This window comes from Eurosta solidaginis, chromosome 5 (genome assembly GCF_040869045.1).
Source record: "Eurosta solidaginis isolate ZX-2024a chromosome 5, ASM4086904v1, whole genome shotgun sequence".
Taxonomy (NCBI): Eukaryota; Metazoa; Arthropoda; class Insecta; order Diptera; family Tephritidae; genus Eurosta; species Eurosta solidaginis.
Window position 1 is genome coordinate 33,510,783 of NC_090323.1, and position 24,717 is coordinate 33,535,499.

The window sequence follows — 24,717 nt, forward strand, 5'->3', positions numbered from 1 at the left end:
ACTTAAACTAAGCCATATCAATGTGAAAACAATATGTATTTATCGTAGTATGAAAGAAAGTAACACTGTTTTAATATAATAATAAATTAAATACACAATGAATAAATGAGAAAATAGGAATGTAGTCAAGATAAAGATATAGATAGATGTAGATATTTGGATATTTTAGTGGTAAGATTAGGTTTTCAAGTAGAAAAGTAGCTAAGAAGGATTCTCCTATAGTTGTTTTGGTTTAAAAAAATAAATGTAAGGCGCGATAACCTCCGAAGAGATCTAAGGCCGAGCTTCTCTTCCAATTTGCGTCGTGCTCCTCTTGATTTTTCCCTACAAATTGGCCGGACGGGACCTACATGTTTTATGCCGACTCCGAACGGCATCTGCAAGGCAGATGAGTTTTCACTGAGAGCTTTTCATGGCAGAAATACAATCGGAGCGCTTGCCAGACACTGCCGAGGGGCGACCCCGCTTAGAAAAATTTTCTTCTAATTGAAAAATCTTATTTCTAAAATTTTGATGTTGCTTTGCCCGGGAGTTGAACCCAGGGCATACGGCGTGATAGGCGGAGCACGCTACCATCACACCACGGTGGCCGTTTTGGTTTAGGGTACTTTTTAAAGCAGCAGGAATGGAGTTTCAGAGACGCGCAGCGTTGACAAAGAACAGTCTTGTGGAATTAACATAGTTAAATAAAGGAATATTTAAATTAAATGAACCAGTGGATGTACTAAACACAAGTTAGTTATATAAATACAACGGCGTTTGTTTTGAATTAATCGGTAGAGAAAAATGCAACTTCTAGCCTTCTGATAATTGAATATACTACAACCTAGAAGTTTAATGGTCAAACTTTCTCAACCCAAACACGTAACGCCTGACATAATTAAACGCAACATCAATTTTGTGAGCAGAGATAGAGTCTAACTTGTTATATACTAGCTCAGAATAGGCTAGTATAGGTAGAATGAGTTGCATGGATAATTTTTTCTTGATTTGAAAAGGCGTGTAGGTTGCAGACTTCGGAAAACTACGCAAGGTACCATAAACCTTACCCACAGCAACATTTGCGTGGTCACAGCAAGTGAGATTAGAGTTAATTATGTATCCAAGATTCTTGACATTATTGTCCTTTTTAAAGGTATGCTCGCAATGCATATTGGAGGAATGCTAATGTTAGAGAGATTTTTCTTAGAAATAGGCAACACATATGATTTGGCAGCATTAAGGCATAGGCCGTTATCTCTGGCCCAACAAGATATTGACGTTAAATCACTATTAACTTTAAGACATAAATCACTCATATCACAGAAATTGCTAGACAAATACAGCTGAATATCATCAGCTATGCGTGCATACTTACAAATTTACATGCATGAAACACATTATAGACAAATAAACTGAACAACAGAGGGCCAAGTATGGACCCTTGGGGAACACCTGAGGTTACACACTTTTTCTCCGAAACACTATTACCATTACAAACAAACTGAGACCTGTCTGATAGGTAACTCTCAATAATTTTCCGAGCAGTGCTACCAAATCCAAAATATTTTTATAGCTTATAACAAAGCAAATTGTGATCAATCGCGTCGAATGTCTTCGAAAAATCAACCAAACACAGCAGCTAAAGTTGACCTTTGTCAAAAGGTAAGCGAATATCATCCAATATTTTTATAACAGCCATCAAACAGCTGTGCTTAGCTCTAAATCCTTACTGATTTGGGGAAAGTAAATTATATTGATGCACATGTGTACTGATTTGCTCAGCAAGCAAGCTCTCAAACACCTTAGACAAAACTGGTAAAATGCTTGTTGGCTTAAAATCACATGGAGAACTTGTTATTTTATTTTTGGCAACAGGTTTCACCTGTTTTTTTTTTTTTTTTTTAATTTAATCGGAATACCATTTTTTATAAATTTAATCGGAATGCCATCAAATCCTAATGCGTTTGTTTTTATTTTCTGAATACATCTTATAGTATCACATTCCGATACCGACAAAAACGCAAAGATATTACCAGTAAAGCATGCAGAAGCACACGGCTGGACATCCACTAAGTTCAAACTATTCATAGGGCTATTTAGAAATGCATTGTTTAAGTTATCAGCGCTGAGAGTACATTCATGGACGGCTTTACCACAGACACGAATACTTTCTAATTTTTTCCACAAGGTACTTGGTGGAAGTGCTGGATCTAATTTAAATGATTTAATTTAAGTGAAGAAGTATTTTTATTGTTCAAATTCCTCGAATCTATAAGGAAGTGTTATTGCTTATTTTTATTGACAGGACCCAACTATGTATAAATAGCGCCCATTTTAAAAATTTGTATAAATATTTTGTATTTTTCATCATTATGTGCTTTGAAATTTTAATTATGCAGTTCTAAACTTACTCAAGGTTAAATGGGTTAAATGGAAAAAAATAAAAACTTTCCGTTCTATAAACTACTTTAATTCAAATGAGGAAGTGTTTTTGTTGTTCAGGTTCCTAGAATCTAAAAAAAAATGTGTTTGCTTTTTTTATTCACACGAGCCAACCATGTACAAATAACGGCAATTTTAAAAAGCTGTATAAATATTTGTATTTTTTATCATTAAGGGCATTGAAATTTTAATTAGGCACTTCTAACCAAAAATGTACACAAGGTTGAATGGGTTGAGTAATAAAAAAACTAAAAACTTTCCGTTCCATAAATTGCTTTAAATCAAATAAGGAAGTGTTTTTATTATTCACATTCCTGGAATCTAGAAGTAAACGTTTTTGCTTATTATACTCAGCGTGCTGTGCAAGCAGAGTATATTAACTTTGATTGGATAACGGTTGGTTGTTCAGGTACAAAGGAATCGAGATAGATATAGACTTCCATATATCAAAATCATCAGTATCGAAAAAAATTTGATTGAGCCATGTCCGTCCGTCCGTCCGCCCGGCTGTCCCTTAACGCGAAAACTTGAGTAATATTGAGATATCTTCACCAAATTCGGTACACGAACTTATCTGGACCCATAATAGATTGGTATTGAAAATGAGCGAAATCGGAATATAACCACGCCCCCTTTTTATATATATAACATTTTGGAAAACACAAAAAACCTGATTATTTAGTAATCAATACACCTAGAATGTTGAAAATTGACGTGTGGACTGATATTGAGACTCTTGATAAAATTTTGAAAAAATTATTTAAAATGGGCAAGGCACCGCCCACTTGTTATAACATCAATTTTACAAATATTATTAATCATAAATCAAAAATCGTTAAACCTATCGTAACAAAATTCAACAGAGAGGTTGCATTTACTATAGGGAATGCTTTATATAACAGATTTTTAAAAGGGTCGTGGACGAATAAAATAAGCTATATCTTTGCGAAAAAGAGATTTATTTCAATGGTAATACATTTCCCAAGTGGGTTTATAACAACAAATAGGAAAAAATTCAAATTTTAAAAAATGGGCGGGGCACCGCCCTTTTATGACTAAGCAATTTCCTATGTTTCGGGAGCCATAGATCGAAGAAAAATTAACGGATCGTAATAAAATTGGGTACACAAATTTTCCCTATAGCAGGAAATATTTCTAGAAAAATAGTCGAAATCGGTTAAAGACCACGCCCACTTTTATATAAAATATTTTGCTAAGGGTCGTAGACGAAAGTAATAAGCTATATCTTAGCGAAATAGAGCTTTGTATCAATAGAATTTTACTTTCTAAATTGATTTATAACATTAAATTGGAAAACACTACAATGTTTGAAAATGGGTGTGGCACCGCCCCTTTTTATAACTAAGCAATTCGGGAGCCATAACTCGAAGTAAAATTAACATATCGTAATGAAATTGTGAACACATATTTTCCTTATAGCAGAAAATGTTTCTAGTAAAAATGGACGGGATCGACCACGGCAACTTAGGTATAAAACAACCTTAAAATGGTCGTAGACTAGAATAATAAGCTATAACTTAGCAAAAAATAGTTTTGAATCAATGATTTTTTACTTATCAAGTTTTATTGTAAGAGGAAATGGGGAGACATTTTTTGTTGTAAACGGGCGTTGCCACGTGTTATGTAGAAAATCATTTATCTGAAATGAAATGTACAATTGAAGCTCACGCTGAGTATATAATGTTCGCTTACACCCGAACTTAGACACCTTTACTTGTTTATTATTCACACTACCCGACTTTGTATAAATAACACCCAGTTTAGAAAGCTGTATAAATATTTGGTATTTTGCATCATTAAGGCATTGACATTTTAATTAGGCACTTCTAACCAAAAATTTACTTAAGGTTAAATAGGTAGAGTGATAAAAAAAAATTTTCGGTTCTGTATATTGGTTTAATTCAAATGAGGAAGTGTTTTTATTGTTCACATTCCTGGAATCTAGAGGTAAACGTGTTTGCTTATTTTTTATTCGCAAGAGCCAACCAAGTATAAATAGCGCCCACAAAATTGAACTTGATGTAGTTTATACTTAATTCAACTAAAATGAAGTTTTGCGATTATTTCGCTCTTTCGTTGGTCATGGTTAGCCACCTTTTGACTGTCACGAATTCGGAAAATCGCATATTAGGTGGCAGTAATGCGGATATAGAGAGTAATCGTCATTTAGTTTCAATCCATTATAACCGGCAGTACATATGCGTTGGTTCACTAATTACTGAGCATAGCGTGATTTCAGCTAAAACTTGCCATAGGGAAGATTTGTACTTATTCACTCTTATAGCTGGCGTAGCGAATTTACATAATATAAGCAGCCATAGAAAAACTGGTTATGTGGCGAGTGCATTTATTGAACCAGGAGCGGGTAATTTGCGTTTATCTTTGTTTATATTGCATTCACCGTTTCGGGCGACATCAACAGTACAAACAATAGAATGCGGTTGCGATTTCGTAAGGCCTTGCGATGATCAAATGAAAGTTTGTGGATGGGGTTGGACTACTGCACAAAATGGGAGACCTTCGGATATACTCCAATGTAAAATGGTTTCTTTCAGTGCTGCAAATTTTAATTTTCTTAACACACTGCGATTTACTCAGGTATACCCACCGATTTCTTATGTAGGAGATTTTGGGGCACCGGCCGTTCTCGATGATCGACTTTGTGCGATGCTCACACATAATGACGGTATTGTTGGTAGTAATTTTTTAGCCCTAAATAGTGTAAATATACAATGGATACGTAGATACGTGCCATTGTGAGATATATTATTATATATTATTATATTCCCATCAGCAGCCGAATTGGCGATATGTATTTTTGTCTTATCTATAAATAAATGTATATAATTGCGATTAAAAAAAAATATATATTTTTTATTGTTTGCAATGAAAGTGTGACGCATTCAAATGCCTTGAGTTGTGAGATCAAATTTTATTCTTAGCTTTAAGCTTTTCTCGTTAATGAATAGACCATGAGATAAATATAATATTTAGGAATAAGTGCTTTATGGCTCTGGCAAACTCTTTATAAAAAAGCTGTTGCAATCAAACTTATGGAAATCAAGGTATTTTGTTATTGACTCCATAGCATAACGCTTTAGTGATAACCATAACTTAGATAAGCAATTTGTTTTTGGTTGAAGTGCATAGCAGAGCCTAGCCTAGCAGTTCACATATAATTAATTAATTTCTTTCAAAAGTCAATAAATCCCTTAAAATTGGGGCAAATATCAAAAGATGTTTGGAATATTTGCTCTTTTACTACCTTTATATTAAGTCTCTTTCATGTTTGTCCCCTCATTTCCATACGAATTTTTGACCCACGGAAAAGTCTTTTTAGGTAACTTCCCGTTGAGCTAGACATTTGATACTTAGAACATAGTTCAGATCTGGAAGACAATGCAAGTGAAAAAACCGCTAGGTGGCGCACGGATCGCAGGGAATCTTGTAATCGATTTTTGAGTATTTTGCCGGTGAGCTGGCGATATGAAACTTGAGCTGTAAGTCAAAACCCGTTGACAATGCAATATTTTATCAAAAAAATTCCGCTTGGTGGCGCATGGATCGAGATATTAGTAAAATTAATTTTAATTTGGGAATCTTTCAATCTATTTTTAACTAACTTCCCGGTTAGCTAGAGACTTGAAACGAGGCACTTAGTTAGAGGCCTGGTGACAATACAACTTATAGAAAACAAAGTTCCCCTAGGTGGCGCGCTAGTCAAGATAACTGCAAATCCTTTAAAAATAGGGGGAATATTGCAATCGATTTTCGAGGAACTTCCCGATGAGCCAGAGACACTTACTTGGGCCTTAAGTCAGTACCTGGTGACAATGCAATATTTTATGAAAAAAATTCCACTAGAAGGCGCATGGATCGAGATATTGAGAAAACTAGATTTAAATTGGGAATCTTGTAATCGATGTTTAACTAACCTCCTGGATATCTAGAGACTTGAAACATGAAATTTAGTTTAAAACTCGGTGACAGTGCAATGTTTGATCAAAAAATTTGAGTTACAAGCCGAACTATTTAGAAGATTAGGCCATACCGTCATGGCTAGCCTTCTGAGTGTTGCAGGCGTTGTAGATTTCCACCTGGTTGAAGGCCCAACTCAATGCACCTCCTTGCATACTTTAAAGCGTACGCGAATTTCACCACTATTCTTTTAGACTTTCAGGCGTATGCGAATTTCACCACGATTTTCAGCTGTGCAAATTAAGTAGCTGACAAACGAGGTGGAATTCTCTTGTTATGATGCGAGGTGGAGTTCTGTTGTTTGCGCCAGTGTTGTCCGCGAAAATTCCACTAATTCTCTTAAATCTTGCTATTTTGAACAAATATATATAATATATATAATAAATAAAGATAAGAATTTTCACTTAGGAATTACTTAAAGTACTAATCAAAGTTGCCATTGCCTTTTTGTAGGCAGTACTAAAAAATTGAAAATAAAAAGATGATAAAAAAATTTTAAGTACTACCTTATATGTAGAAATGGACCAAAAAATAGAAGGCCATATTTCCTTTAATACACACATATTCTTGTTGAATTTTGACTAAAAAACTTTAACAATAGCTCTTGCAAAATAATTTTGGGATTTAAAATTATAAAGGTAGAGCGCTTGTTTAAATTTTACATAATCAAATAGTTAATCCCAAGTACACGGTTTGCCTTAAATTAAAAGTTTGCGCTCCACTTTTATAGTTTTAAATCCCAAAATTCTTTTACAAGAGTTATTGTTAAAGTTTTTTAGTCAAAATTCAACAATACTATGTCTGTATTAAAGGAAAAATTGCCCTCTATTTTTTGGTCCATTTATATAAAGGTATTCCTTAAAGTTATTTTATCATCTTTTTATTTAAAATTTTGTTATGAAGAAAATCTGGAGCAGTATCATTCCATATAGAGGTTTACGCCGATCACTTTATCGGCGGCGGCGGCGGCGGCGTAGGCTCTATTATATACCGGCGGCGGCGGCGTGGATGGCGCGCCGGCGTACGCCGGTGATCTTACCTCTTACCGCTTGATTTTTCTATACAAAAAACTAATATTTAGGAAAGGTTTTGTTTGTATGTATTTAAGGAAATGAACGTTTTGGCTCCTTGTGGAGGGATTGTCTCTCGTTCATTTACTCCAGAGGCTTCGTCTTTGGAATTGGTACTCATGCGTCTGCTGAAAAGAAATAGAGATACATAAAATGGTCACACCTTTGTCTGTATATATCGTGCAATGCGTAGTTTCACCTGGGGTTAACTCCTAATAATCGTCGCTGACACAATTTCTTCAAATCATTTGTAGCTCCTTGGCCACACGCAAAAAGGCGACTTACGGTTGCTATAAATGGTCTTTTTATGCTGATGACTCTCGCGGCACAGAACGCCTCCAGTTTTTGCTTCACCACTTTGAGTGTTCTTGCTAAGGACAAAGCCTCACCTGGTAAATACATATATGTGCCTACGTTTTCACATTTGTAAAAGGAGCCGTAACGTGTAGGTGATATCTAAACTTCGTTGATAGGCTATAATCAATGTGATTCACTCCAAGGGACTAGTTTTGGATAGAGCCGCCAACTTTATGTCAAACCCGGAGACTTGGGTGTTGATAGATGAAGTGTGAAAATTAAAATTAACAATTCAGACGCTAATGTATAGTTTCGCATATAAACAACAGATTTTTGAATGTAAGCCCAAATGATTTTTCAAAACCTTCTCATACGTACATATATCCTCAACTTAACTATGAGGTAAGAATCATTTCAAAGGAGTGTTTATGCCCCTAGAACCTACTAAAGGATTTTGGATCATTGATTTGGCTTATTCTTTCAGCCAATCGCAATATAAAATTTAAAAAAAATCTGTACCTTTTTTTGCTTTTGTTTTAAGAACTTGAGGACAATTTGAAAACAATTTGAAACGCCTTGTGTAATTTTAGTTGAATTCATTGTTCAATATTTTTTGGAAAAAATATGCAAAGTAAGCATATAAATTTATTATATAACTTTTCTTTTAGTGTTTAGTTTTAATAACTTGGTGAAATGGGTGATGCAAAGTCCGTATTAAGCTGACATGGAAAACGTCTGTTTTTTTTTAATAACTTTTGAACAGTTAGAAAGAGTTAAATTTCGCAATTAGTTTCTTATAACTGGCAGTGATGCGCATCCGTTGATATCACTTTCGACCATATCCGGTCAATTTTCGACATGAACAATAAAAGGCCTAAACAGTATTTTTAAACGAGTAGAAAATATAGTAACGCGCCGGACGCCGCCGCCGCGCCGTTATTTTTGCCATTCGGCGGCGGCGTGCGAAAAACGATCCTAATCGGCGGCGGCGGCGTTTATCGTGGCGTATATCTCTAATTCCATACGATCCCTGTAGCAGGTTTTATGTACCCGAGAGGCTCGGGATTTTTAAAGATCAAAGGGTTTCATTTCAGTGTAACCCCATTTAACACGAATCGAAAGTGATTTTGACTCAAACGATCAATAAAAATATGTGAAAATATGGAATTGGCACCAAATTTTTTATCTAATAATTTAACGTGTTGTGGTGGCTAGTTCACCATGTTATTTGTTCGATTTACCATTCTTGAGCTGTTGTTATTCAAAAAATGCTTTTCGATTCGATTTAATTCAAAGAATCCATACAAGTATCGGCAGTGTCGGCAGTTAAAGTCGTGGTTATAAGGATAAGGAATAAGGAATGAATTTACTACTCTTTAGGAAACTTCACTCCCTCACAATAGCAGGCACCTTGTCTTTGTTGTAGTGATGGAACGATACGAGTACCGAGTGAGTAGTACCGATACTTTTCCCAAAACTACTTGAGTATTTCGTACTCCATGCTTTTTGCCAAGTACTGAGTAAAGTATCGATACTTTACCTCGATACTTTTCTCCGATACTTTACCAAGTGCCGGCATCTGCATGTATAAGATCAACAAAGTTCAATCTATTAACACCACAGCTTGAGCATAAATTGAGATTGTCGACGATGCGGTAAAAGCTCCGCGTTCAACCTTAACCGTTTTTTTGATAATGGTGAAGTGCAAGACGATTTCTTCATATGGTGGTAAAAGAAAAGTATGTGTTTATTTTCCAGAATCACTAACTCCAACAAATTATGAAAATCTACTAACTCCATAAAATTCAATACAATTTATCTTGTCATGCAAGAGAGCTTTTTTGTTATACTGTGAAAATTTGGTGGATGCAGTTAGCAGCTTTTACAGCATCGTCCTTCCCAAGGCAGCCCGTTCTATGTACTGGAGCGACTCGGGATTTTTCCCGACCAAGGTCTGTCCTTTCAGTGTAAACCTATTTAATTTGTTGCGTTTTTCCGACAAATTGTCGTCCTCCCAGCAGATACTTGAAGCGCGACTGCACCATACTCTCCTGCTCCGGGAAGGTATCGAACCCAATCCGGAACCTGCACCTCACCCCGGTCCAGAGAAATGGTTTTGCTGCGTATGCCGGAAAAGAATCTTTTTAGAACGGTCACACTCTTGTCAGTGTGTCACGTGCAAGGTATGGTTGCATCGGACAGGATGTTCTAGGCTAGACCCCAAAATCTGACGTCCTCGTAACCTTTATAAATCTTTTGTGGTTCCTTGCTGTGCACGCCCAAGAGCTTCCTGTAGTCTGCGCCCTAACGCCACCCCTCCCCCACTACCTTCCAGCAACCCTGCTGCTCAGCAAGCCACAACAAATACCCGCTGCTACTCCGTAGTAGAGTCGATAGCAATGCATAACATCAGCCCCCGTCCCGTCTTATTGTCCCCCTCTTTCCGCTACTAGGATTCGAGAAGGTCAGGGAAACAGACTCTTAGTCCCTAGCACTTTTTGCAACATTTGCCAACACCGAATATATGTATATGTTAGCGATATCTGTCCAATACATCTCCTATCTTGGACGGTGCCACTTTTTTAGATGTTTTGATCCCAACGACGGTAACTCCCAGACGGGTTGCATCGCACCATGCTGCCAGGCCGCAAACCCAGCTACACTGCTCTGCAAATCTTGTTTGGGTATAACGTCCACAGAAAATATCTCGAGAGCGGAAATGAATGCGGTCTTGCATTTATCATACACCACTCAGTGCAATACCATATATTCGATCCCGACATCGGCCGCATGGACATTGTCCTAGAACGTCATGGCATATCTGTCCGGTAAGGCGATGTAGGCATCGAAATCATCAACATCTACATCCCCCTGTCACCTACTGCCCCAGTGGATACTGCCCTGATATCAGAGCACTACTCACTGCAGATAATCGCATAATCTTAGGCGATTTCAATGCCCATCACGATCTATGGCACTCTAACCTACAGGCGGACAGCAGGGGTGAGATGTTGGCGGATCAAATAGAGGAAACGACGTTCTGCACAATAAACGGAAACGCCCGCACTCGTATGGTAGGAAAATGTCACAGTTCGCAAGATCTATCCATCGTGAGCGCAGGTCAAGTAAACTGCGTCAACTGGCAGCCAATGATAACATTGGCATCTGACCACCTGTCTATACTCCTTTCGCTCGAGCGATCTGCCGACTTCATCTTTACTGACAACAGCACTTTCATCAACTTTAAGAACGGAAAGTGGGATGGTAACAAATCCTTTACAGACAATCACTTTGCTGCCCCCCTATCCCGACTGATGCCCTCCAAAGGGAACGTGCTTTCCGCAAAGTCATCGAATCCGCCTCGGCTCATTTTATTCCCGCCGGAAGAATTCCGGAAATCCGGCCTCATTTTCAGCTGGAGGCCGCAAATTTAGCAAGAGAACGTGACCTTGTAAGACAGCACGATCCCGGCGACCCCCAAATAGGGGATATAAACAAACGCATCAGACTGCTTGTGGATGGATGTAAGCGGACGAAATTGGAGGAGCATTTAAAGAATTGTAAATTCTCTGACGGTGTGGGCAAGCTTTGTTCCACCGTAAAGTCCCTATAGAATCCGTCTAAGCACAATTACCAAATTTCCATCGCCTTTAGAGATAAAGTGCTTTCGGATGCGACAAAATGCTCGAGCACTTTTTGCCGACAATATGTAATGCTTTCTACAGTATACAAAGTTAGACAGGGGGCCAACAGACGCGCCAATTAAATAAGTAAGTAAGGACATAACTAAGCCTTATATGAGTTGCTCTTATTCACATGATATCTCCTCTACTTTTCTTATGTACCATATTAAGTAACAACTTTGAGGCAAAGTATTTTTAAGATTTTAAATGGTTGATATAGCGCCTACTTATAAGAAAAATCGTTCCATGAAGGCTTAATAGCTACTAGTAAAACTAATAAGGAAGGCTAAGTTCGGGTGTAACTGAACATTACATATTCAGCTGCCAAATTACAGCTTGCAAAACTTCTACATTACCTTCTTTTAAAAGTAGGCGGTGCCACGCCCATTGCCCAAAATTTTACTAATTTTCTATTCACCGTCATAACGTAAACCCACCTACCAAGTTTCATCGCTTTATCCGTCTTTGGTAATGAATTTTCGCACTTTTTCGGTTTTTCGAAATTTTCGATATCGAAAAAATGGGCGTGGTTTTAGTCCGATTTCGTTCATTTTAATTAGCGATCTGAGATGAGTGCCGTGAAACTTACATACCTAATTTTAATAAGATTCCTAAAAATTTACTGAAGTTATCGTGTTTGCGGACAGACGGACGGACATGGCTAAATGAATTTCCTTTTTCGGCCAGATCATTTTGATATATAGAAGTCTATATTTATCTCGATTAGTTTATGCCGTTACGGGGTACCGTTATTTGAGCTCTGCTCAGCTGAGTATAAAAACAAAGTTTTCTTTAGATGAAAGAAACGCCACCTCTGCATTTTTATGACTTACTATTCCAATTCATTTATGAATTCGACTTTTATTTTCGCTTATATTTATTTCAAACTTTTATTATTCATATTGAAGCCTAATAACTTTTATTTTATAGTGTAAACAGCTTTTCCTCTTTTTCACATTTTTTCGTTCATTATACCTTTCATGAAAATGAAATGGTATATTAATTTCGTCACGAAACCGAAAATTGTAAGTCCTTAAAGGAAAATAGATAGACCCACCTTAAGTATACCGAAATAATCAGGTTGAAGAGCTGAGTTGATTTAGCCATGTCCGTCTGTCCGTCTGTCCGTCTGTCCGTCTGTCTGTTTGTATGCAAACTAGTCCCTCAATTTTTGAGATATCTTGATAAAATTTGGTGAGCGGGGGTATTTGGGTGTCCGATTAGACATTTGTCGGAACCGACCGGATCGGACCACTATAGCATATATCCTCCATACAACCGATTTTTCAGAAAAAGAGGATTTTTGTAATATCTTACCCAATTTAACAGATTGAAGCTTCAAACTTCACCACATACTTTCGTATATTGCACGTATTGTTGCCAGAAAAAATTGATGAGACCGGTAGTATATATAGTATATATCCCCCACAACCGATTGTTCAGATAAGGAACCTTTCGTAATTACTGCCCTATTTTAAGAGCTAGAGGCTTCAAATTTCAACGACTGCTTACGTATATAGCATATATTGTTGTCTGAAAAAATCATAAAGATAGGTGGTATATATAGTATATATCTCATACAACCGATTGTTCAGATAAGAAACTTTTCGCAATTTCTACCCCATTTTAACAGCTATAAGCTTCAACTTTCACCGATTGCTTACGTATATAGCATATATTGTTGTCTGAAAAAATCATAGAGATCGGTTGTATATATAGTATATATCTCATACAACCGACTGTTCAGATAAGAAACTTTTCGCAATTTCTACCCCATTTTAACAGCTATAAGCTTCAAATTTCACCGATTGCTTACGTATATAGCATATATTGTTGTCTGAAAAAATCATAGAGATCGGTTGTATATATAGTATATCTCATACAACCGATTGTTCAGATAAGAAACTTTTCGCAATTTCTACCCCATTTTAACAGCTATAAGCTTCAAATTTCACCGATTGCTTACGTATATAGTATGTATTGTTGTGTCAAAAAATCATAGAGATCGGTGATATATATAATATATATATGATGGTATATATAGTATATATATATAGTATATATATTTTTTTTACGATTTCGGCCCCATTTTAACAGCTATAAGCTTCAAATTTCACCAAATGCTTACGTGTATAGCTTATATTGATGTCTGAAAAAAATCATTGAGATCGGTGGTATACATAGTATATATCTCATACAACCGATTGTTCAGATAAGAAACTTTGCGCAATTTCTGCCCCGTTTTAACAGCTAGAAGCTTCAAATTTCACAAAATGCTTACGTATATAGCATATATTGTTGTCTGAAAAAATCATAGAGATCGGTGGTATATATATTATATACTTCATATAAACTGTCATTTTTGCCCCTTTTTTACGGCTAGAAGCTTCAAAATTCATCAAATAGTTACGTTTACGTCATATATTTTTGAAATACGTGATTCGTAGTCATAGTTTTTACATGCAGACCACAAAAAACATGAAGCTTTGCATCCTCACACAGATTACCTACCTATTTTTTATTTTATATTTATCTTAAAAATCGTTTAGATATGTTCAAATTTCACCAAATGCTTACGTGTATAGCATATATTGTTGTCTGAGAAAATCACAGATACCGGTGGTATATATAGTATATATCTCATACAACCGATTGTTCAGATAAGAAACTTTGCGCAATTTCATCCCCATTTTAAACAGCTAGAAGCTTCAAATTTCACCAAATGCTTACGTGTATAGCATATATTGTTGTCTGAAAAAATCATAGAGATCGGTCGTATATATAGTATATATCTCATACAACCGACTGTTCAGATAAGAAACTTTTCGCAATTTCTACCCCATTTTAACAGCTATAAGCTTCAAATTTCACCGATTGCTTACGTATATAGCATATATTGTTGTCTGAAAAAATCTTTGAGATCGGTGGTATATATAGTATATATCTCATACAACCGATTGTTCAGATAAGAAACTGTGCGCAATTTCTGCCCCTTTTTAACAGCTAGACGCTTCAAATTTCACCAGATGCTTACGTATATAGCATATATTGTTGTCTGAGAAAATCACAGATACCGGTGGTATATATAGTATATATCTCATACAACCGATTGTTCAGATAAGAAACTTTGCGCAATTTCTTCCCCATTTTAACAGCTAGAAGCTTCAAATTTCACCAAATGCTTACGTGCATAGCATATATTGTTGTCTGAAAAAATCATAGAGATCGGTGGTATATATTATATACCCCATATAAACTCTAATTTTTGCCCCCCTTTTTACGGCTAGAAGCTTCAAAATTCATCAAATTTCATCAAATAGTTATGTTTACGTCATATATTGTTGAAATACGTGATTCGTAGTCATAGTTTTTACACGCAGACCACAAAAAACCTGAAACTTTGCATCCTCACACAAAGTACCTACCTGTTTTTATACTCAGTTGAGCAGAGCTCACAGAGTATATTAAGTTTGATTGGATAACGGTTGGTTGTACATATATAAAGGAATCGAGATAGATATAGACTTCCATATATCAAAATAATCAGGATCGAAAAAAAATTTGATTGAGCCATGTCCGTCCGTCCGTCCGTCCGTCCGTCCGTCCGTCCGTCCGTCCGTCCGTCCGTCCGTCCGTTAACACGATAACTTGAGTAAATTTTGAGGTATCTTGATGAAATTTGGTATGTAGGTTCCTGAGCACTCATCTCAGATCGCTATTTAAAATGAACGATATCGGACTATAACCACGCCCACTTTTTCGATATCGAAAATTTCGAAAAACCGAAAAAGTGCGATAACTCATTACAAAAGACAGATAAAGCGACGAAACTTGGTAGATGGGTTGAACTTATGACGCAGAATAGAAAATTAGTAAGATTTTGGACAAAGGGCGTGGCACCGCCCACTTTTACAAGAAGGTAATTTAAAAGTTTTGCAAGCTGTAATTTGGCAGTCGTTGAAGATATCATGATGAAATTTAGCAGGAACGTTACTACTATTACTCTATATGTGCTAAATAAAAATTAGCAAAATTGGATGAAGAACACGCCCACTTTTTAAAAAAAAATTTTTTTAAATTCAAATTTTAACAAAAAATTTAATATCTTTACTGTATATTAGTAAATTAAGTCAAAATTCAACTCCAGTAATGATATGATGCAACAAAATACAAAAATAAAAGAAAATTTCAAAATGGGCGTGGCTCCGCCCATTTTCATTTAGTTTGTCTAGAATACTTTTATTGCCATAAGTCGAACAAAAATTTACCAATCCTTCTCAAATTTGGTAGGAGCATAGATTCTATGACGGTAACTGTTCTCTGTGAAAATGGGCGAAATCGGTGGAAGCCACGCCCAGTTTTTATACACAGTCCACCGTCTGTCCTTCCGCTCGGCCATTAACACAATAACTTGAGCAAAATCCGATATATCTTTACTAAACTTAGCCCACGTACTTACCTGAGCTCACTTTTTCTTGGTATAAAAAATGGGCGAAATCTGACCATAACCACGCCCACTTTATCGATATCGAAAATTACGAAAAATGAAAAAAATGCCATAATTCTATACCAAACACGAAAAAAGGGATGAAACATGGTAACTGGATTGGTTTATTGACGCAAAATATAACTTTGGAAAAACCTTTGTAAAATGGGTGTGACACCTACCATATTAAGTAGAAGAAAATGAAAAAGTTCTACAAGGCGAAATCAACAGCTCTTGGAATCTTGGCAGGAATACTGTTAGTGGTATTGCATATATAAATAAATTAGATCATCTGGTCCGCATTTTGGTCGATATCGCGAGAACGCCTTCACATATACATCTAAGGGCCACTCGCTTTTAAAACCCTCATTAATACCTTTAATTTGATATCCATATCGTACAAAAACATACCAGAGTCACCCCTGTCCCACTCTAATGGCGATATCTCGAAAAGGCGTCCACCTATAGACCTAATGCCCCCTCCCTCTTAAAATGCTCAGTAACACCTTTCGTTTGATACCCATATCGTACAAACATTCTAGAGTCACCCCTGGCCCACCCTAATGGCGATATCTCGAAAAGGCGTCCACCTATAGACCTAGTGTCCACTCCCTCTTAAAATGCTCAGTAACACCTTTCGTTTGATACCCATATCGTACAAACATTCTAGAGTCACCCCTGGCCCACCCTAATGGCGATATCTCGAAAAGGCGTCCACCTATAGACCTAATGCCCACTCCCTCTTAAAATGCTCAGTAACAGCTTTCGTTTGATACCCATATCGTACAAACATTCTAGAGTCACACCTGGCCCACCCTAATGGCGATATTTCGAAAAGGCGTCCACCTATAGAACTAAGGATTACTCCCTTTTAAAATACTCATTACCACCTTTCATTTGATACCCATATCGTACAAACACATTCTAGAGTCACCCTGGCCCACCCTAATGGCGATATCTCGAAAAGGCGTCCACCTATAGACCTAATGTCCACTCCCTCTTAAAATGCTCAGTAACACCTTTCGTTTGATACCCATATCGTACAAACATTCTAGAGTCACCCCTGGCCCACCCTAATGGAGATATCTCGAAAAGGCGTCCACCTATAGACCTAATGTCCACTCCCTCTTAAAATGCTCAGTAACACCTTTCGTTTGATACCCATATCGTACAAACATTCTAGAGTCACCCCTGTCCCACCCTAATGGCGATATCTCGAAAAGGCGTCCACCTATAGACCTAATGCCCACTCTCTCTTAAAATGCTCAGTAACACCTTTCGTTTGATACCCATATCGTACAAACATTCTAGAGTCACCCCTGGCCCACCCTAATGGAGATATCTCGAAAAGGCGTCCACCTATAGACCTAATGTCCACTCCCTCTTAAAATGCTCAGTAACACCTTTCGTTTGATACCCATATCGTACAAACATTCTAGAGTCACACCTGGCCCACCCTAATGGCGATATCTCGAAAAGGCGTCCACCTATAGAACTAAGGATTACTCCCTTTTAAAATACTCATTACCACCTTTCATTTGATACCCATATCGTACAAACACATTCTAGAGTCACCCTGGCCCACCCTAATGGCGATATCTCGAAAAGGCGTCCACCTATAGACCTAATGCCCACTCCCTCTTAAAATGCTCAGTAACACCTCTCGTTTGATACCCATACCGTACAAACATTCTAGAGTCACCCTTGGTCCAGCTTTATGGCGATATCTCGAAAAGGCGTCCACCTATAGAACTAAGGATTACTCCCTTTTAAAATACTCATTACCACCTTTCATTTGATACCCATATCGTACAAACACATTCTAGAGTCACCCTGGCCCACCCTAATGGCGATATCTCGAAAAGGCGTCCACCTATAGACCTAATGCCCACTCCCTCTTAAAATGCGCAGTAACACCTTTCGTTTGATACCCATATCGTACAAACATTCTAGAGTCACCCTTGGTCCACCTTTATGGCGATATCTCGAAAAGGCGTCCACCTATAGAACTAAGGATTACTCCCTTTTAAAATACTCCTTACCACCTTTCATTTGATACCCATATCGTACAAACACATTCTAGAGTCACCCCTGGCCCACCCTAATGGCGATATCTCGAAAAGGCGTCCACCCATAGACCTAATGCCCACTCCCTCTTAAAATGCTCAGTAACACCTTTCGTTTGATACCCATATCGTACAAACATTCTAGAGTCACCCCTGGCCCACCCTAATGGCGATATCTCGAAAGGGCGTCCACCTATAGACCTAATGCCCACTCCCTCTTAAAATGCTCAGTAACACCTTTCGTTTGATGCACATATCGTACAAACACATTCTAGAGTCACCCCTGGCCCACCCTAATGACGATATCTCGAAAAGGCGTCCACCTATAGACCTCATGCCCACTCCCTCTTAAAATGCTCAGTAACACCTTTCGTTTGATACCCATACCGTACAAACATTCTAGAGTCACCCCTGGCCCACCCTAATGGCGATATCTCGAAAAGGCGTCCACCTATAGACCTAATGTCCACTCCCTCTTAAAATGCTCAGTAACACCTTTCATTTGATTCCCGTACAAACACATTCTAGAGACACCCCTGGTCCACCTTTATGGCGATATCTCGAAACGGCGTCCACCTATGGAACTAAGGATCACTCCTTTTCAAAATACTCATTAACAGCTTTCATTTGATACCCATATCGTACAAACACATTATAGAATCACCCCTGGTCCACCTTAATGGGGACATCTCGAAAAGGCGTCCACCGATAGACCTAAGGCCCACTCCCTCTTAAAATGCTCAGTAACACCTTTCATTTGATACCCATATCGTACAAACAAATTCTAGAGTCAGCCCTGGTCTACCTTTATGGCGATATCCCTAAATGGCGTTCATCCATAGAACTATGGCCTACTCTCTCTTAAAATACTCTTTAATACCTTTCATTTGATACACATGTTATACAACCACATTCCAGGGTTACCCCAGATTGATTTTCCTTATTTTGTCTCCATAGCTCTCAACTGAGTATGTTATGTTCGGTTACACCCGAACTTAGCCTTCCTTACTTGTTTATTTTATGTTTATCTTAAAAATCGTTAAGGTATGTAGATCTGCTCGCTATATATTTCTTATCTTATAAATCCGATTATTCGGAGATTACGAGCGGGATAAGATTATTGTTCAGCCCCATTCATGAAAGGTATGAAGTCAGTCAGTTTTTACTTGTTTTATATACATAAATTCATACATATTTGCGTTGGCATGGTAATATAAATATATATGTATTTAGCTACATTTCTACACCGACAATGTCTTCCTGCGGCGCCTCCCATAAATCTTAAGCAACCGAGCAACAAAAGTAAATGCAAAAACTTAGCAACAACATCACACACACACAGCAACATTTACAGATATACACACACATACACACAATTCAACATATTGTTGTATTGTATGTCAGCAGTCGTCTTTTTCATCAATCCTCAAATAACTCTTAAATACATCGCCTCACACATTCCCAAAACGCCCGCTTGAGCACCTACTCAACTATTTATTTGTTTTTGTCACATTTCCATGCAAAAAAAAAAAAAACGAAGGAGAGAGAAAAGTAAGCCAGAAAAAAGGAAAAGGCAAAAATATTCAAGAAGCCCAAGCAGTATGCTCTAGGAGTAGTGGTCGGGCATACTTTAGCAGCGCGTCATACGGTGCTGACACACAAGTCGACTGCTAGGCAACGCAAAGTGCCAGCCTCCCATCATCATCCGTGGTTGCCTACAGCGCGCTGTAACATCATAGGCGACTTCGCCGCACGCCTGCCTGCTCATCTGTTGACGTCGGCACAGCCGCTTACATATACATATATGTATGCACACTCGTGCAATGTTGGCTCCGCTTGTTCGTTTGTTGCCTACCAAGTCGCTTGGTTGATTGCTTGTGGTGAAAATTATCTGGGCGGTACCCGTGGTATCCACTTTGTTACCAAGCTATGTATATGTACATATGTATGTACGCTTGTAGATATGCATATGTAGGTATATTTGTTTACTGCACACTTTATCACTCACATATTCATACTTGTTTAAATAAAAAGCTTATATTTTCCGTATCCGTTCGTGATGTACATACATATACACTTGTATAATACATTCATACATATGTATGTATGTGCATGTAAAATGTATACTTCATTTATTTACTACATTAGAAGCTATGCATGTAAATATTTTTTCTTTTTTCCAAAATAGTGTTGTTGTATATACAGGGTGTATACATATATAAATATGTATATATGCATGTATATCAACTATATAATTATTTATGTAAAATATTTTGACATAGTTTAAAGTCCCTTTGATATTCGCAAAGCTCTTCATCATTTCCAGCCATTCATGTACATATTTGTTTTCACACATTTCCTTCCCATTCGTCAATTCTTTCCCAAATTTCCATCGCAACTCTCTGTACTCTCTAAAATTATTAAAACTTCCATTTTCTTTTCCCCTACATCCAGTGCACGGACTTTTAAAAAGAGAATGTTGGTAGACGAAAAATTAAATTAGTGGTAGAAGTTGGTAGATTTTTTTTTTCAAGAAAACAATAGCTACATTTTATATTTGTACAAAACAATTCATATTTTATTGCAAAACAAATAAAGCACATTTCACCGAATTAACACTTAAAAAAATGTTAACAAAACAAAACAATTCATATAAATTTGTATATACATAACTAATGCTATATCATACTTGCTTTTTTCCTGTATTTTGAGCTTGAAATACTGAGGAAACTTTACCGATACGTCTCATTACAACAACAATTTTCCAATGTACCAGTATTTTTCTGCCACAAGATAACCGACCTTGGCATGTTATCGTTTACTTAAAACTTTTTTATTTTAGTTCAAAATTATTCATGAAAAACTGATGAAAATATAGCAGGAAAATATTTGCGAGCTCATTTATTACATTTATTTCATAAACAAATTTATTTCTTGTTTGAATTTGTGCACACATTTTTCAAACTAAGAACCGAATTTCAACAAAAAGAAATTGTCAGAAAAAAAACAAAAGAAAAATCTAGTTCCATATGGGTGTTATTAAATACAAGGACAAAATCGCCCTACAAAGTAAATTTTTTTATAAAATCTTATTAATTTAATTGGAGGCTGAAATAAAGTCCGTCCGATAAAATACTCTTTTATTAATATTTGATTGGAAATGCTTGAAATTTTTAATCCATTACGCTTGGCGGTTTTATGTCGTTCATTACAGAGAACTACCTTTCTGGGGCTGCACTACTGTGAGATAATATTGCTAAGGAGAACATTTATTCACTCAAATTTTCTTTTAGAAGACTCTTTTCAGTTCCCAATTTTATCCATTCTTTAAGAATGTCGTCGGGAAATATCTTTAGTATTATTTCCTTATCATATAACATTAATGAGCGCCATTCGTTGTTAAGAATTTCCATGGAAGTCTTGTGAAATGAAAAAGCTTTAAGTAAGGGAACAATCATTGTCATTTGACTATAATTAATATTTTTTTTCATCAAAATTTTCCAAAAGGTGTAACTTTTCGTCTTCGAAATTGAATCGCTTCTTAATTTCCTTAAAAAGGCAAATGTTGGTAGATTTTTGGGCTTTGGTGGTAGAAGTGGTAGAAAATGAAAATGGGCTAAAAAGTTGGTAGATCTAACAATAAAGTGGTAAAGTCCGTGCACTGCCTACTTCCATTTTTCGCATTCCAATGTTTTGCGCTCTTCCATTCCACTCTCACAGCTGGAAAACTTGTTTTCTTTCCAATTGTCATATCCACTTATCCGGCTTTTCGTATTCAAATTGCTTGTTCTATTTTTCCAGCTCTCTATTTCTCCAGCCAGAAAATTCATCTTCCAATTTGCTTTTCTTGCCACGTTGCCTTTTTCCCAATTTCTGTAGGCTTTCTCTTGTTTCTGTTAGAGCGGAACTACTCTTATCACGCTTATTTTCCATAACCACTGATTTAATTTTCATTTCAACTCCATATTCCCATGTCTTTCAAGAGATTTTTGTCGTTTATGTTTCCCCCAACTTTCGCATTTTCTTTGAATGATGCGTATTTTATTGATGAGTTGGTGAAGGGTGTCTCCTTTAGAACATATGTTAACTAAATGTAGTGATTGGCACTATTTCCGAGTCGCCATAGCACTAGCTTATTAAGAGTTGGTTTTAGTGGTTTTACTACTACCACAACTACCGTAGCACCCTTAAATCGATTGGTGTTGTGTTAGAAAAGTTTTTTTCGTATGTAGTAGCATACAGGCAGCTACTTTTCATACAGTCAAAGGCGACTTTAAAATTTCCGGAGAGGTCGATAAAGACCTCACATAGACTGAATGTGTCCATAGTGTTACCAGAATTTGTTTGACGACCAAACGGAAGAACCGCAATCAGGTGCCAGGACATATGTTATAGAATAACTCCGTCCTCTTGGCAAATACTAGCAGTTCTCTAGGACCCAGCTTAATTGCTGCCTCGAGATCTGGCAACTCTGTCGCCTCTGATAATTGGAACCTTGACATGGCGTGCGCAGGACATGAACACAGAACTGCTCAAACGTTTCTTCCTGCAGCTCACACTTCCTGCACTTGCTGTTACTGACGAGGCCTAACTTATAGGCATGTGACACCGGAAGGCAGTGTCTAGTCAATATGCCCATCGTGAGCCTTAAGTCTTCTCCCTTCAGAGATAGGAGCCACTATGTGAGCTTTGAAATGATCTTAGCAATTTTGCAGCCTCGCTATATTGTCCACGCCTTTCCTGCTTGATGGATCATATGCAACTCCTTTCTTCTTTTGATTTCTGCCTAGCGGATTGGAACATATATCGTCGACTTAGCGAATGTTGCACCCTCCTTTGCCAACTCATCCACCTTTTCGTTATCTTCTATCCCTTTATGACCTAGAATGCAGTAAGGATGTATGGTCCGCACTAAGCGAAGTTTTTCTAATGCTTCTTTGCATCCCAGAACACTTCTTGATGAAGTACGGAGGTGATGTACGTAAATATTTTTTTTGAAGTTTTTTTCCAGATTCGACACATACTGAAAATCTGGTCGATTTTAGATTTACAAAGCCTGAAGCAGCACTGATAAAGTCCAATTAGCGTATTTACGATCTGCTCCAATCCTTCGGCAAGACACTTGACGGGAACTTTTATGCGGTCCTAATGATGCTGATTTTTCGATAGTTGAGGTATTTTGCAGGATTCTCCTTCTTGCAGACTGTGCATAGAGCACTTAGGCTCCAATCTCTTGTTCGGACATATTGCCAAGATGCTTATTCAATTTACCCTCCTTTTGCTTGTTTATTTGGAAAAAGACCCTCCTCCGTAGGCCGAGATAGAGTAAGTACCTACCTTACAATCCTATACCAGTATTTTCGGGTTCTGACTCTGCATAAGTTGCAGCGTATCCTCCGATTTCATCACACATGGTATCCATACTTTGACTTGACATCATGTGGATCTGTGCTCCATCCACTACCTCAAACCGCGCGTTTGTGCGAATCAAAGACTGGAATGGCTTACTTGGCTCTTCCGTATTATATAAGGCATGAAGATAATAAGCTCTCTTTCTGCAGATCAACACTTTTTACGAGTTATTTGTCCGAAATGTTTGCCCCGATCAACCTGCGCCACAGTCATTGACTGCTTTTGCACATCACTTATTCTCTCGGGTACAGCATATTTACCGTTGGACAATTATTCTGCACCGTACTCTGCGAAAGCACTCTTGCTTCATCTACAAGGTATCTTGCTCCACTCTGCTTCTCCGTTTGGATTCGAAATGCTTTACCTACACGGAGCTCGTTGACTCTCCTCTACTTTCGCTCCCCTAATCCGACGCATCGCGTTTGTCTTCCTTGGCTTGCAACGTTGTTCTCCCTCTCTCATCCTCCTTGTTGAAATAAGATCTTGAGTCCTTCATCTTAGTCTTACGACCACCTGCTCGACAAGGTGGGCTCAGCCGTTAAATATTTAATATGGGGAAGGCAACTGTACACCCCTTGTGACCCCTACCAAGACCATCAATACTTTTCAAGATGACCGGGTATCGGAAAAGCTCCACTGGAATACAAGTGAATATATCCACTGGCTGTAAACCATCCAATGACCGCGGTCTGCATAACATCGTGGCTTATGGGGGTTCGCAGTTCTTGGTCATTTATATTCCACCACTCTAGCATGAGGCGACATAATGTAGAGCAAGCTTCTATACCACTTGTCACATAGTCGGCAGCAGGGTGCCTAGCCTAGTGAGGGGTGCCCATGCCCATGTGAGTGATCGGTGCAAGTGGACGGTGCAAGACACTGCTATATGAGAAAGAAGGCTGTCGTCCTATAACGTCGTTCCATCAAACACGAGAATAACTATGGAAAAAACGTGGGCAACGTGACACAGCGTTTCTAATGCCCATATTAGTCTAGTCAGCAATCATGCTCATAGGACACATCCGTCTTCCCCCATCCACCGAACCACCAGTAACCCACCCGCTACAAATAATTTAAAATTTATTCGAAGGCGGAAAAATAGTTTTTTATTACGAAAAACTGCAAGCCACCCTAAAACGTATATCTCTAGTAGTTAGCCGACGGAAATCTTACAACATAGTTGCAATGCGGGATTTTTATGACCCAATAAAGCAGAAGCTCTACAAAGTGTGTAGCTTGTTTTTTCCAACAGCTGTCTTATATATACAAGTGTGGGTAGG